At 34.7% G+C, this 14,103-nt stretch overlaps 1 pseudogene; it reads right to left on the bottom strand.

Moving 5' to 3' along the window:
• Positions 1–4,595: 4,595 nt before the first annotated feature.
• Positions 4,596–10,319, bottom strand: LOC145580780 (wall-associated receptor kinase 2-like; annotated as a pseudogene).
• Positions 10,320–14,103: the final 3,784 nt, after the last annotated feature.

Here is a 14,103-nt window from a genome sequence, read left to right as displayed (position 1 = left end):
TATGTCTTTGGGTTTATTGTTGAAGAGTTATTGAATAAGAGTTATTGGTTATTGTAGGGAGAGTTTCAAGTTCGTAATTAGGAATTCCGTACTTGTGTTCAAAGATCAAGGTACGTATTCGTGGCTAGATCATTAACTATGTGACTTTATATGCAAATGTGTTTTATGTTTTTAAATGATGAACTATGTTTGAATGTCAAACAATGATTTATAAATGTTTATAATCTAAATTCTATAAGCATGTTTCAATAAAAACTATTGTTCGATCTTAAATATTTAAATGCTTTATGAGCTTGTTTGTTAACTTACTTTGTTACCAAATTGTTTAAAAGGGGAAATGTTATCATTTTAATCATCCCATACATGGGAATTGGAAGATTGATTTAACAAAGATGTTTATTGGATTTTTCTTAACTCCCACTATGCAGAGGTAAATGATAAGACTATGAGCTTTGTATGATCCAGTCTTTCCTCGAGTATAGACTATGCAAATGAGTTACCAGATTGAGGGGTATGCACACTTAGGTTGGGAAAATTATTTATGAAATGGTTGATTATTTTACCTTTATTGAAAAAAAATACTTTAGATAATTATAAATTTTGGGATGTTTTCCCAAATATGAAATCTTGCCTATGGAAAATTCAAATAATCATGTTTTATGAGAATTATATATTTCGAAAGAGTGTTTAATCATCTAAAATTATTTACTTGTTTAGCACTTATATGTACTTAGCGATTTGCTAACGCGTATTTCTCTTTTGTTTTGGCTTGGCCATACTTATCATTTATGATAAGTAGATAGGTGATGACAATAACTCAACGTGAGCTAAATGTTGCATCGAGGACGAAGGGCAAGATCACTTAATTAGTCTAGGTTCACTATTATGAATTAGTATGAGTACCATTTAGATCTGTGTTTCAAAAAATATTTCTATTTTCAATGAAAGCTAAGCTGTATTTCTTCCGTTGCAAGTCTCTGTTTTTAAAAGCCTTACGTTATCACGTAGCAGTAATGCTCCTAAGCTACTCTCTTAATCATGTGTTGTATTATTATTATTGGAGAGTAATTTGGGGGTGTTACAAGGGGGAGGGGTGGTTGGACGGTGGTTCGCCCCACTGACGGAAATTGGTACGGTGTAAGGCATGGGGTAGTAATTTCTAACAAACTCTGATTTAGGTGGTAGCCAAAAAAAAAAAAAAAATAATTAAAACGATAGCAAATGTGAATCGAGCCGTTTTTCCTGGTAGCAAATGTCAAAATTTCCTTTATTTTATGTCTATTATGCAAATTTATATACGATAGATAAATAAAATCATTCTTATGTACACTCATTACTCATAATAGATACGTATACGTCGTATCAAGTATAATATTATCCCTATATTCATTCCCTGAACTAACTGTACGTCTAACTAACAATACCCACATCTTAAATATGTAGATTGTAGATATTAATCATTCCATGAATTTTTTTGATAATGTTTGCAGATCTTTGAGTAGAGGGGGGGATAGATGAGAGAGAAGACGGCTAGGGCTGAGAAGTTACGGGAAAGTGGGTTATGTTTACTTCGAAAAAAGGAAAAAAAAAAAAAAAAACTCCCCGCCTAGAAATGACACGTGACTAGCATGTGATTAAGTCAAAGACATTTCGACGCTTTTTGTTGACGAGATATGCCAATGACGTAGAAAAGCGTCGCCAAAGCACTTCCTAAATTCATTCGACGGTCTTCGATAGCGTCGAGCTATTAGCGGCTAAAAACACAACATTTTGTAGTATCAATTGAATGAAAAAAAAATATGATGTATTAAAAATTTGTCATACAGAGTAATATTCATGGAAAACAGAAAAATAAATAAAAGGAATATTTACTATAAAAGATAAGTATAAAATATTTGAAATAATTTTATGATGATTATATTATACATTCTAAACTTCACAAAGAAGATTTTAGCAAAAAAAGGGAAGGTTTTTTTGGAGGGAAAAAACTACACCAGGAATGGACACTTGTCATTCCTGGTGTCTGTTTTAGTATTATGTTATTCATATAGATAGATTAGGAGTGGGTTCTGAGGTGTATATCCCACATTAAAGATGAGAAAAGGTGTATTGACTTCATAAGGCTAAGGTGTAGTTTTGGACTTATTGGACACTTGTGGCGGCTATGACTAGATGAGTCAAAAACCTACCCGACCAACCCGAAAAGAAATTAATTTTTCAAATATCTACTTGTTTTGACACAGTTATTTAATATGACCCAAATTTAAAAATAGATTTGACCTAACTTCATCTAACCTGATTTAGACACCCGCATTAACACCTCCAGTTATGACCTAAACCCCATTAACACAAGTTCTACTCTTCCCCAGTCAAATTTGTACTAGTTATTTTTTTTTATTTAATTTAATTTATTTGTATATTTTTATTTTATTTTTTTTAAAATGGATGTAAATATTTTTGTGGCATCATAGATTGAGGAGTATTAAGGGATAATTTGTTTATTAGTAATTTTTATCATTCTTGGTATAATAAGTTGTATTATATGGGAAATTTTGTCAAAAACTACCTCAAAGATAGGCAGTTTTGTGAAAAACTACTTGTTTTTTTAATTTGTGATCTGAACAAGTACCCCGGCCCTAAGATGCCTAAAGTTTATCTGATCTAGCACTACCGATCAATGGATTCCGTCCAATTAAGTCATTTGTAGGGCCCTCATTTACGTTTTTCCACCCAATTAACTCTCCTCCCAACTACCTCTATCATCTTTCATTAATTTTTCCTTCTCTTTTAACCTTTCACCATTTTTATTTGACTTAAATGAATCTTAGAGAAAAAAAAATTGTTTCCCCTTTTTCAGCAAAAGCCCTTTTCTTTCCTCTCATGTATGTGCTATCTCTCTTTTTCCTACTTATTAATTAAGGGCCTAATCAGATTTACTAAACTGAGCTGCAGTAAACTGAATTGAACTGAACTAAATTATTTATGAGAGAAGAAAATTAGGAAATGAACTGAATTGAATTGATTTAATATACTAAATTGAACTGAACTGAGCTTAACTGAAATTACGCTAAAGAGACAGACCCTAAAATACAATTAAATTCAAACCCTAAAACCCCAAAAAAGCAAAACCCCTATTTCAATTCAAAGCCTAAACACTAGAAATTAAAATCCCTAAACTAAATTGAAGTCTTAAACCCTAAATTAAAACCCTTATCATGATAATTGATGGTAATTAAAACCCCTAAACCAATTAATTAAGCCACTATTACAAAAAAAGCTTAAAACATTACTTGATTTGGTTTGAGAAATTGGGTTCAATAGCTCGATTTTTTTGATGTTGGATGAGTTTAGGGGGGAATGAACAACATTAAGACTTTAAATAAGTGGGAAGACGTAGGTGTAGGTCCTACAAACGGCTCAATTGGACGGAATTCGTTAGTGGATAGTGTTAGACAAACTTTAGGCATCTTAGTTGTAATTATTGTTCACAAATTTTTTATAAAACGGGTAGTTATTCACAAAACTGCTTATCTTTGGGGTAGTTCTTGTTGACAAATTTTCTTATTATGTATGAGAATGGTACAATAATTTATGCTAATTTTTTAACTGAAAATAAACTTGAAAATTGAAGGATTGATGTCAACTGATAATTACTATCTTTTCTTACTAAATTAAAAGTTAGTAACAAATAATATTTCATATTTTAAAATACAAAGGGAAATTCTCAACGGTGACCCCCAACTTTTACTACGCACACATGGTGACTCTCTTAAAAATAAATTATACGAAATGACCTTATTTAAGAATTTCATCCCATTTATAACCTTATTTCATAAAAAAAAAATTAAGAATTTCATCACATTTATAACCTTATTTCATTAAAAAAAAAATTAATAATAACTAACTACGATTATAATAATTTTTTAAAAAAAAAAAACCCAAAAAAATTAAACCCATCACCAAACCAGCCACCCCACCTACCCAGCCACTATCTCCCCTACCGGCGAGCTATTTCAAGCCCCCCCTCCCCCCGCCGACGCTGCTCCACCTCGACAACCGCCTAGCTAGAACCCCCAACCCACCAAAGACCCTCCTTAGTTTTATTATAAAGTTTCTAATTTTTAGTTCATCTTTGTTGATATTGCTAAGAGTTTTTAAATATCATTAGATTCTATTAATAAAATTAATACTAGTTAGTATATACTTTTAATTAAATAATTTAAAAAAAAGAAATTTGTATATAAAAAATTACAAGAGTAAGACAGCTTGCTTTGCAATGTAAGATGAATAAATTATCGATGATAACTATCGGGAGTTCGGGACAAATGCATTAAGTAGGAATTGAGGGCACAAATCAAACCACCACAAGCATAAAAAACTAACACAATTCAATTAGTTTATCACTTAAGAGAATTTTAATATCCCATTATTAAAAATGTGTGCATGAGCTTGAACTTTGAACACAATCGGAAAACTAGAACTTTAAACACATTAAATTATATATGGTGCACACATTAAACATCATAACTATATAGATGCAACTAGCTAGCTAGCTAGAACTTTGTCGAACATGAAGTAGTGAACAAGCATAAAAATCATCTCCCATAGTCCAAAAGCACCACCAACTACACAATTCAACCTTGGCTACTTGAAGAGTAGTTCATGTCGTTGTTGTCATAACCATTGTTGAAATCATGCGCCTCACCAAGCATATTTTCACTCTCTTCTTGGAGTGGCATGTTGTTGTTTGACGAATATGGATGAGAAGAAGTAATACCTCTAATCCTTTCTAGCTCTCTTGCGACCTCCTTCATTGTTGGGCGATCCTCTCCTTTAAGCTGTAGGCACCTTCTTGCAAGATTAGCTACTTCCTTAAGCTGCTCGATTGCACCATCACTTACTAATTTGTCATCAAGGATCTCAAACAATCTATCTTCCTTAAGCTTCCTAAGAAAATGTATAGCAAGGCATCTCTCACTCTCCGGCTTAGAATATGCAATCGCCTTCTCTCTAGTTAGTAACTCAGCAAGAACAACACCAAAGCTATAAACATCGCTCTTATCAGTAAGCTCACCAGTTTGCATGTATTGTGGATCAAGATACCCACATGTTCCTTGAACCATAGTTCCTAACTGCTCTTGATCTACCGGCACTAGCTTAGAAGCTCCAAAATCAGCAACTTTTGCTGTGTACTTATCATCCAAGAGAATGTTTGCAGACTTAATATCTCTGTGAATTATCGGTATAGAAATTGTAGTATGCAAATAGGCCAAGACTTGAGCAACTTGTGCTGCAATTCTTAAGCGAATATCCCAAATAAAAAATTCTACTTTTCTTTCATCATGCAAATGATCATGCAATGTACCATTACTTATGAACTCATAAACAAGTAATGGTACTTCTGTCTCCAAACAACAACCTAAGAGCTTTACCACATTCCTATTGTTGATTTGGGACAAGGCAATGACCTCATTTATAAATTGCTCAACTTGGGTGGAATCTACCTTGAGTGACCTTTTGATGGCAACTATTTGGTTGTTTGGTAATTTTCCTTTGAAAACCATGCCAAAACCTCCGCGACCAATGATGTTATTCTCATTATAGTTATCTGTTGCCTCTTTTAATTGTTCAATTGTAAACATTTTAACCATATTGCCAACTGATACATCTCGTCTTGAAAGTTTTTGTTGTAAAATGTGACCACCATTTTGTTGAAAGCATTGTTCCTTCAATTTTTGGATCTTTTTTTTTCATGTTGCCAACGTAACCAAAATCCAGCCAACAAAGATACAACGATGCCAGCACCAACACCTAAACCACACGAATAATAATCAAAGTGTCTATAAGTTGCATGTCTTAAACTACTTTTCTTGGTCTCATAAAAAGATTGTAAATGAGAAAAACTACTTAATATATACTTTAAAATGGTGTAAATTAAAGTGATACATATAAAAAATTACGTCAGTTCTTTTTTTTATTCATTTGATTTTCAATCACTTTTATTTATCTAACTTATGGTATTTTATTTGAACTTAATTAATTACTCCCTCCGTTTCATAATAATCGCTACACCTTTTTTCTTTTATCCGTTTTATAATAATTGTAATACTTCCTTGTTTGGTAAAGACAGACTCACAAATATTTTTTTTTTCTTTAATTATTGTGTTTCTTTTTTACTGACAATTAAATATATACCACTAATTATATTTTACATTAAAAAATTCTCCTTTTCATTTGGTCCTACTCCTACCCTATATTTTTTTCTAAAACTTTGTGTCAATCCTCATCTTGCACTTATTACGCAACAGAGGGAGTGGAACTTATCAAAAGTAATTAGAGCGTATTTTAGTGATAAACTAAACATGTATAACTATTGTTTTTGAAACAAAACATATGTATAACTAATAATTAACTATGAGATTTAAGGATAACTCAATTGGTTAGAGCTTCTCTCCTGATTTCAGAAGATCCTGAGATCGATTCTCACCCCCGCCCTTGTGGCTCTCTAAAAAAAAATAACTATTAATTAATATCTTATTTGTTTGAATCTATTTAATTATTATTTTTCATTAAATAAATGAAAATAAGATAAAAAGAACTGACGTATAACTTTGAACGTTTGATTGGTTATATGGAGTGAAAGTACAGTGGTTATATTTAATGGTGATTAAAATATGGATTTATATTAAAAAGACTACCTAAAAGGAAAAAGTAGACACATGAGACACTTTCAATTGATGGTACGACCGTACGAACAAATATCAATACTCCCAACTCTGGTTGAACATGTCACCGAAGTTTTAATAGAATTGTCTGTTAGTGCTTCTAAGTATGTACTCGCAATTAGTACAATCATAGCATGAACTATGTTCCCTAAAATCATTAGTTAATAGCAGTTTATTTTGTCAACTCCAATCATCATTGCTATTGGCAGATTTTGACTTACAATTGTATATGGCTTATATATGTTTTATTCACATCTACTCCGATCCCTCCGTGTAGGAAAAAATTGCCTAAAATAATCCCATTTTTGGACTATCCGCTAAAAATAATTCCACATTTGCGTTATTTTAAATAATTCCACCTTTACCCCCTATCATTTTTAATGGTCTCATTTTACCTAAAACCGGTTGAGTAGTTCATAATTTTTTTTAAAAGTTTAATTTACACGTGTCGTTACTTATTTGGTCAAAAATTAAAAAACCACCACCGCCACACCAATTGTCCAATTCTGCCACCACCATCCTCTTCACCACCAAAACCCTAACCAAGAGCCACCAACCCACCTAGACCCGAAACCACCGCCACCTTGTAGCTGACCGCGCTGACGGCCGATTCCACCCAACCATCCAAAACCCAAAACCCCATTAACCCAAACACAGCCAACCTCAAGACCATTCGAAAACCCACCTAACCAAACACGACATTGGGTTCGACGCGAAATTAAGGCAGGGAGTTCGACGCGGCTTTAATCGGGGGATGGGGGAGGTTAGCGACGCCTGGATTCTAGGACAAGGGAGTTCGCACTGGCCGGATTCCTAGGACAAGGGAGTTCAGCGACCGGATTCCTGGGATAATGGAGTTTAACGACCGGATTCTAGGAGGTCAATAGCTGGGAGTGGTGGGAGTGGCGGCAGGGTTGGTGGTTTGGCTGGTGGGTGATTTTAAAATTAATTAATTGTTTTTTTAACCTTCTTTTTTAATTTTATTATTTGGACCAATCAGGTATCAACACGTGTCAGGTAACTTGTTATAACAAGTTAATTGACCGGTTAGGATCATTTGAAGAAAATTGGCATAAAAGGTGGGATTATTTAAAAATAACTCAAAGGTGAGATTATTTTTCGCAGACAACCCAAAGGTCGGATTATTTCGGGCAATTTTTCCTTTATTTAGAGCCTATTTGAATTTTTTCACGGAAATTAAAAAAAGATGTAGATTTCTTAAAACTAATAATTGGAAGTACAAATATACATATAGGGTTACAGAGAGATATAAGGATGAAAAAGTAATTTATTGATGAAAGGGAAGAGAAAGTATTGAGAATTGATATCAAAAGTTAGTATAAAAAATAAAGATGACAAAGCATCAAAAAGGGAATAATATTATCAAAAAAATACTACCTTTAAATAGAAATAAACTCTTACTTTTAATTATCCACCCCAAAATGAAATACATCTTCTTAATAATAGAACGGAGGGAATACAAAATAATTAAGTACTTCCTTTGACGTTATATAAATATATAATTGTCTTTTACTCCTCCATATACTATTGTGTCCATTTCTCGAATATTTGTTTTATTATCTTAAATGGTTTTATTTCTACCCCTCATTCTCGTCATTTTTTTTAGTATTAATTTTATGTGAGATGTGAGATTCTCCGCTAGCTAAATTTATGTTTTTTCTTCATAGTCACATACTTGGAGTAACTCTTAATAACATAGTCACGTAATCAGATAAATTTATTTTTTTCTTCATAGTCACATACTTGGAGTAACTCTTAATATCATAGTCACATAATCAGATAAATTTATTTTTTCTCCATAATCACATAATCCTATGCCACCCTAACCGTTACTCTTATACGTGCCGTGCCCAAAGCCGCAAACCTATAAGAAATTAAGCTAGAACAATTGTTTAGGATGGATATAGTAACTTTTTTCTATAATATAAATACTAAAGTTTATCCTTTAACCACTAAAATATCATTAATATCTTTAAATTTAAAATATTACATAGGAATCAATAAGTTGATATTAAAATTCTAGAGAGCCTAAAAAGTAAGAGGGAGGAAACTAGTGGTACTCACCAAGGATGATTTTTATTGCTAATAACATTCTCTTTCGGATTGCACCACTTTGATCGGCGGTAATAAAATGACAACCAACCTTTATTGTGCCACTGCCGACGAAGCCTTTAGGGCAGGTGCATTTGTAACTTCCCATCGTGTTAGTACAATAATCTCGTTTTTCACATATATTCAATTTACTGTCTGCACATTCGTCAATATATGTATATATAAATAGACAACTCAATTAGATACACTTTTGAGAAATGAGAAATTGTTTATGTAATTTAACAGTTGTTTTTTCAACATTTAACCACAACTCTCCAAAACACCAATGCTTCAATTTGGTGCAATTTTTTTTTTTAAAACGTGATCATTTTAAGCTCTTACAAACATTAAGAGGAGAGAGAAAGAATCATCCTATTTCTCGGCGTTGACCCGACCATGTGCGAAACACGGGCAATTACACCACCCTCTAGAGAGCGGTTCTGGTGGTGGTGGGGTGGGTAAGGCGGTTTTGGTGGCGTTCTGGTGGTTGACGTGGTTGGAGAGTGGTTTTAAGAAGTATATTCGTTGGGATCTAAATTGAAAGCTACTCCAAAAAAAAATAGAATTACCTTGACAAGCGTAAAGATAGGGATTACCCTCGAAACCAGAGTTACACTGGCAACGATATCCCCGTTCCCCAGCAGACGGGTTGTAACAGGAACTATTTCCCTTACATAGGTAATATTTATGAATTTGTGTACAATTATATGTTCCAATCGACCAATTATAGACCATTGGTACTTTATAATTACGTAAAGACGTGCCGTTTTGTTGTAGAAAGTTATGAATATGGAAGGGGAATTTATCCTCTTCCGCAACATCATTTTTTGCCACAACAAATGCGGCACTGCACGGGTTAAACTTGTTCACCTTGCTATGGTTATGCATACTTGAAGCCATGAATCTGATGTCGGTTACTCCATCTGGAATGAGGACCTCGCAGCAGCCTATTCCGGCGCATTTATCACCCACGTCCGTAATATTAGTGCAATTACTTACACACCTTGTTTGAAACTCACGGGAAGAGTACCCCTGGTTAGAGAATAAACCAATGGTGTCGCAACCAATGGCTCCAGCAATGTTATGGGACCTCGACAGAACGAACCTCTCAATACGAGTCCAGGCTTCAACTCCTTCAGTTAGCACACCATCACTACCATAACATGTATATGCGATGTTGTTACTTACCCGAAATTCGCCTTCAAGACTGATTTTTTCGACTTGAATACCACCATAAGTTGGAATTGGAGGATTACGATTCATGTCGCAAGTGATATTGTAGTACTTGCCGTCTTCGGGGTGATGGTAGTGGCACTTATCTCCTATTCCGAAAGGATAAGGGATCGTCACGTTGCCACATTTGTCCGGACAACCCGGAAGAGCTATTTTTTTTGTAGCACCAACATCGTGGTGTGATGATGCTATTGATAATACTATTACTACACTTAGTAAAGTATGAGCCAAATCCAATTTTACTCTCATTATTTTAATTTGTTTGTTCACAAACTTACGTGATCAACTATTAAATACCTTGATTTTTTAAACAAACTATATAACAAGAACAACACTCGACAACATAGTAAATAACTAGGTCTTTAATTAATTAATTTGTCTAGTTAATACAGGTACTTTACATTTATTATAATGGCCATTTTTTCTTCGAATAGACCTAATTTTTCAATTTCTTACAAATAAAATCAAGTAAAATCTAATGTATAAACATCAACTTTTGTGTGTGGCTAGCTAATACACGAGTAACCCCCAATCAACCGAGCAACCCATAACCGAATAACTCCTGACCGATCAAGTAACGTGACGATAAGTTTATCTTTGGGCTAACGTGATTTATGCATGCTCACCCATTTTCTTCCGTGTAATAAGTTTTTAATAATTAAAAGAACCTAAATCTGATCTATAAATTACATGAATTCAACCATCTATTTTAAATTTTATTATTTTTCCAATTGAAGAACATAATAATACAATACAATGGGTTTTTACTGCAAACAAGTAATTTCTCTCCTTTGCCTAATAGACGTCTTGACACATGCCGCAGACAACGTTACTCTAGTTAACAAAATGTGCGGTGCAACATTTGCTCCAGAATTGAAGTATGCATTAGCTGCATAAAGAGCAATAGCAAGGACGCTCTTACGGACGTAGATGTCAACCATCAAATGCTTGGATGCTTGCATAACGATGCTTCAAATCTCATGCATGATATGGACAACATTATCAATAATAACTCCGTTTTGGCCGATTTGACGACGATTAATATCTTAAAAAGAACTCAAGCTAACTCTTTCCCGCCGCTAATGGCAACTGGAGCTCTTGTAGCGCAAGATGAAGTTTCTATGAGGAAATTTAACGATGCTAAGGCAACAATTAGACAAAATGTTTACAATTGTCTAAAGACAATGAATTATATCTTGAACCGTCCTGATCCTCCTACGACTCCTACATTTAATTGGCCTCCTTTTATGTTTTCTGGAGTTTTTAATGTTGATGCTGATTATAAGATCTGTGATCAGTTGCTTGCTTCCGTCAAGGCTTAATAACATTAGTTTATCAACTTACATTGTACTATATGTTCAATGTCATCAATAAGTTTTTTTTTTTAACAAGTATATTCATGAGCACTTGTTAAGCTCGACTAATTTTGTTTTTTTGTTTTTTTAATACCAAAAACATTCATATTTAATTCTCTAATTGCAAGAGAGTTAAATATATAATACGGAGTACTTTGTATCAAATAATTGAAGAACAATCCGTTGTCATAATTTTATATTTGTACATCCATACTCCCTCCTTTTATTTTCGTTGATCATTTCTCATTTTATGTAAAAAATATATATATTAGAATTTGATTTTTGATAAGTAGACGTTTAGAAGAATCTAACTAGTAATTCCCCTATTTTTTAGAAAAAAAATTAAGTTTATCATCAGTATCTATTATATAATAATATGTATTTTTAAAATTTAGAACCAACTACAAAATCAAACTAAAAATTAAGAATTTTGTTATATTTCCTTCATTTTACTTGCAAAAATTTAACTTTTACATTATTTATATATGTCACTATTCGTCTGAAAGAGAAGGCGAAGAAAAAAGTTAGACAAGAAGAACCAAGGATAAGATGGTGGACCCTAAGGGATGCAAAAGCTAAGGTTTTTACAGAAAAGGTAATTGAAGAAGCGGATTGGGATGGAGAGGTGGATCCGGACATGACCTGGTTACGAATGAAGAACTGTTTCCTAAGAGTGGCCAAAGAGGTCTTAGGGGAAGTAAGGGGAAGAACTTCGGTACAGAGAGATACTTCGTGGTGGAATGAAGAGGTGAAAGCAGTAATTAAGCAAAAAAGGGAATGCTATCAAGCCTTAGGAAAATGTAGGAGTGATGAAACCTTTGCAGCGTATAAGGAGGCTAAGAGTAAGGCAAAGGCAGCTGTTCGCCAAGCAAAAGAAAAGGCATATCAGGAGGTTTATGAAAAGCTTGATTCCAAGGAGGGAGAAAGGATCATTTATAAGATGGCAAAGAGAAGACAAGAGGCAAGGAAGGATATTGGCATGGTGAAGTGTGTCAAAGATAAGAACCAAATGGTCCTAGTGCAAGAGGAGGGCATCAAGGACAGGTGGAAGGGGTACTTCGATGAATTATTTAATGGAAGTAATGGAGTTGTGATAGGAGATACCTCTATGAGTGATGAAGAAATCAACATGGAGTATGTGCGAAGGATTAGGAGAGTAGAGGTGGAGATTGCACTGAGGAAGATGAAACCTAAGAAGGCGGTTGGCCCTGATGGGGTACCGATAGAGGTGTGGAGGTGTTTGGGTAAGATTGGTATTGATTGGTTAACAAACCTTTTCAACAAGATATGGACGGCTACAAGGATCCCACAAGATTGGAGGAAGAGCACCTTGGTCCCGGTTTATAAAAACAAAGGAGACGCTCAAGATTGTTCTAACTATCGAGGAATTAAGCTTATGAGCCATACTATGAAGTTGTGGGAAAGGGTGATTGAACAAAGGTTGAGGGCATGCACAAGCATTTCAGATAACCAATTTGGTTTTATGCCTGGGAGATCTACTATGGAGGCAATCCATTTGATAAGACAAATGATGGAGTTTTATAGGGTAAAGAAGAAAGATCTTCATATGGTCTTTATTGATTTAGAGAAGGCATATGACAAGGTGCCAAGAGAGATACTTTGGTGGGCAATGTTGAAGAAAGGTATCCCACGAAGGTATGTAGACCTAGTTAAGGATATGTATCGGGATGTGTCAACAAATGTGAGGACATGCGGAGGGTTGACAAAAGATTTCCCTATTACAATCGGATTGCATCAAGGGTCTGCATTAAGCCCTTTTCTTTTTGCAACGGTTCTAGACGAATTAACTAGACCAATTCAAGATGAGGTTCCATGGTGTATGCTGTTCGCAGATGATATCGTTTTGGTGGATGAGACTAAGGATGGGGTTAATGTCAAGTTGGAGCAATGGAGGCAAAGGTTGGAATCTAGAGGGTTTAAGCTAAGTCGGAGTAAGACTGAATATTTGGTATGTCGTTTTGGCACTCAGAGGGGGACAAGCAATGAAGTGGTGAGTTTGGATGGAAAGGATTTGACCATGAGTGAATGTTTTAAGTACCTAGGGTCGATCATCCAGAAGAATGGTGACATTGATCAAGACGTGACCCACAGGATTAAGTCAGGGTGGCTTAAATGGAGAGCGGCCACGGGAGTGCTATGCGACCGCAGCATTCCCTTAAAGTTGAAGGGAAAATTCTACAGGACTGCCATAAGACCAGTGTTGCTCTATGGTACAGAATGTTGGGCTTCTAAGAAAGAGCATATTAAAAAGATGGAGGTTACGGAAATGCGCATGTTAAGGTGGATGTGTGGAAACACTTTAAGAGATAGAATCAGAAATGAGGTTATTCGCAAGAAAGTAGGTGTGGCGGGCATTGTAGATAAATTAAGGGAAAATCGTCTGCGTTGGTTTGGACATGTAAGACGGAGACCCGAGGGTGCACCGGTGCGAAGAGTGGAAGAGTGGGACCATGGAGGGATTAAACGAGGAAGAGGGAGACCAAAGATGACTTGGTTGGAAGGAGTGAGGAAGGATATGAAGTGCATGGATTTACGTGAGGATGAAGTTTTGGATCGTAAGGGATGGAGGAGAAAGATTTATGTTGATGACTACACGGAATAATCAAATTTGGTTCATGTTAGCCGACCCCACTTTTGGGATTAAGGCTTTGATTGAT

This window comes from Chenopodium album, chromosome 15 (assembly GCF_948465745.1).
Source record: "Chenopodium album chromosome 15, dcCheAlbu1.1, whole genome shotgun sequence".
Lineage (NCBI taxonomy): Eukaryota > Viridiplantae > Streptophyta > Magnoliopsida > Caryophyllales > Amaranthaceae > Chenopodium > Chenopodium album.
The sequence above is the reverse complement of the archived record's forward strand: the minus strand, read 5'-3'. Positions and strand labels throughout refer to the sequence as shown.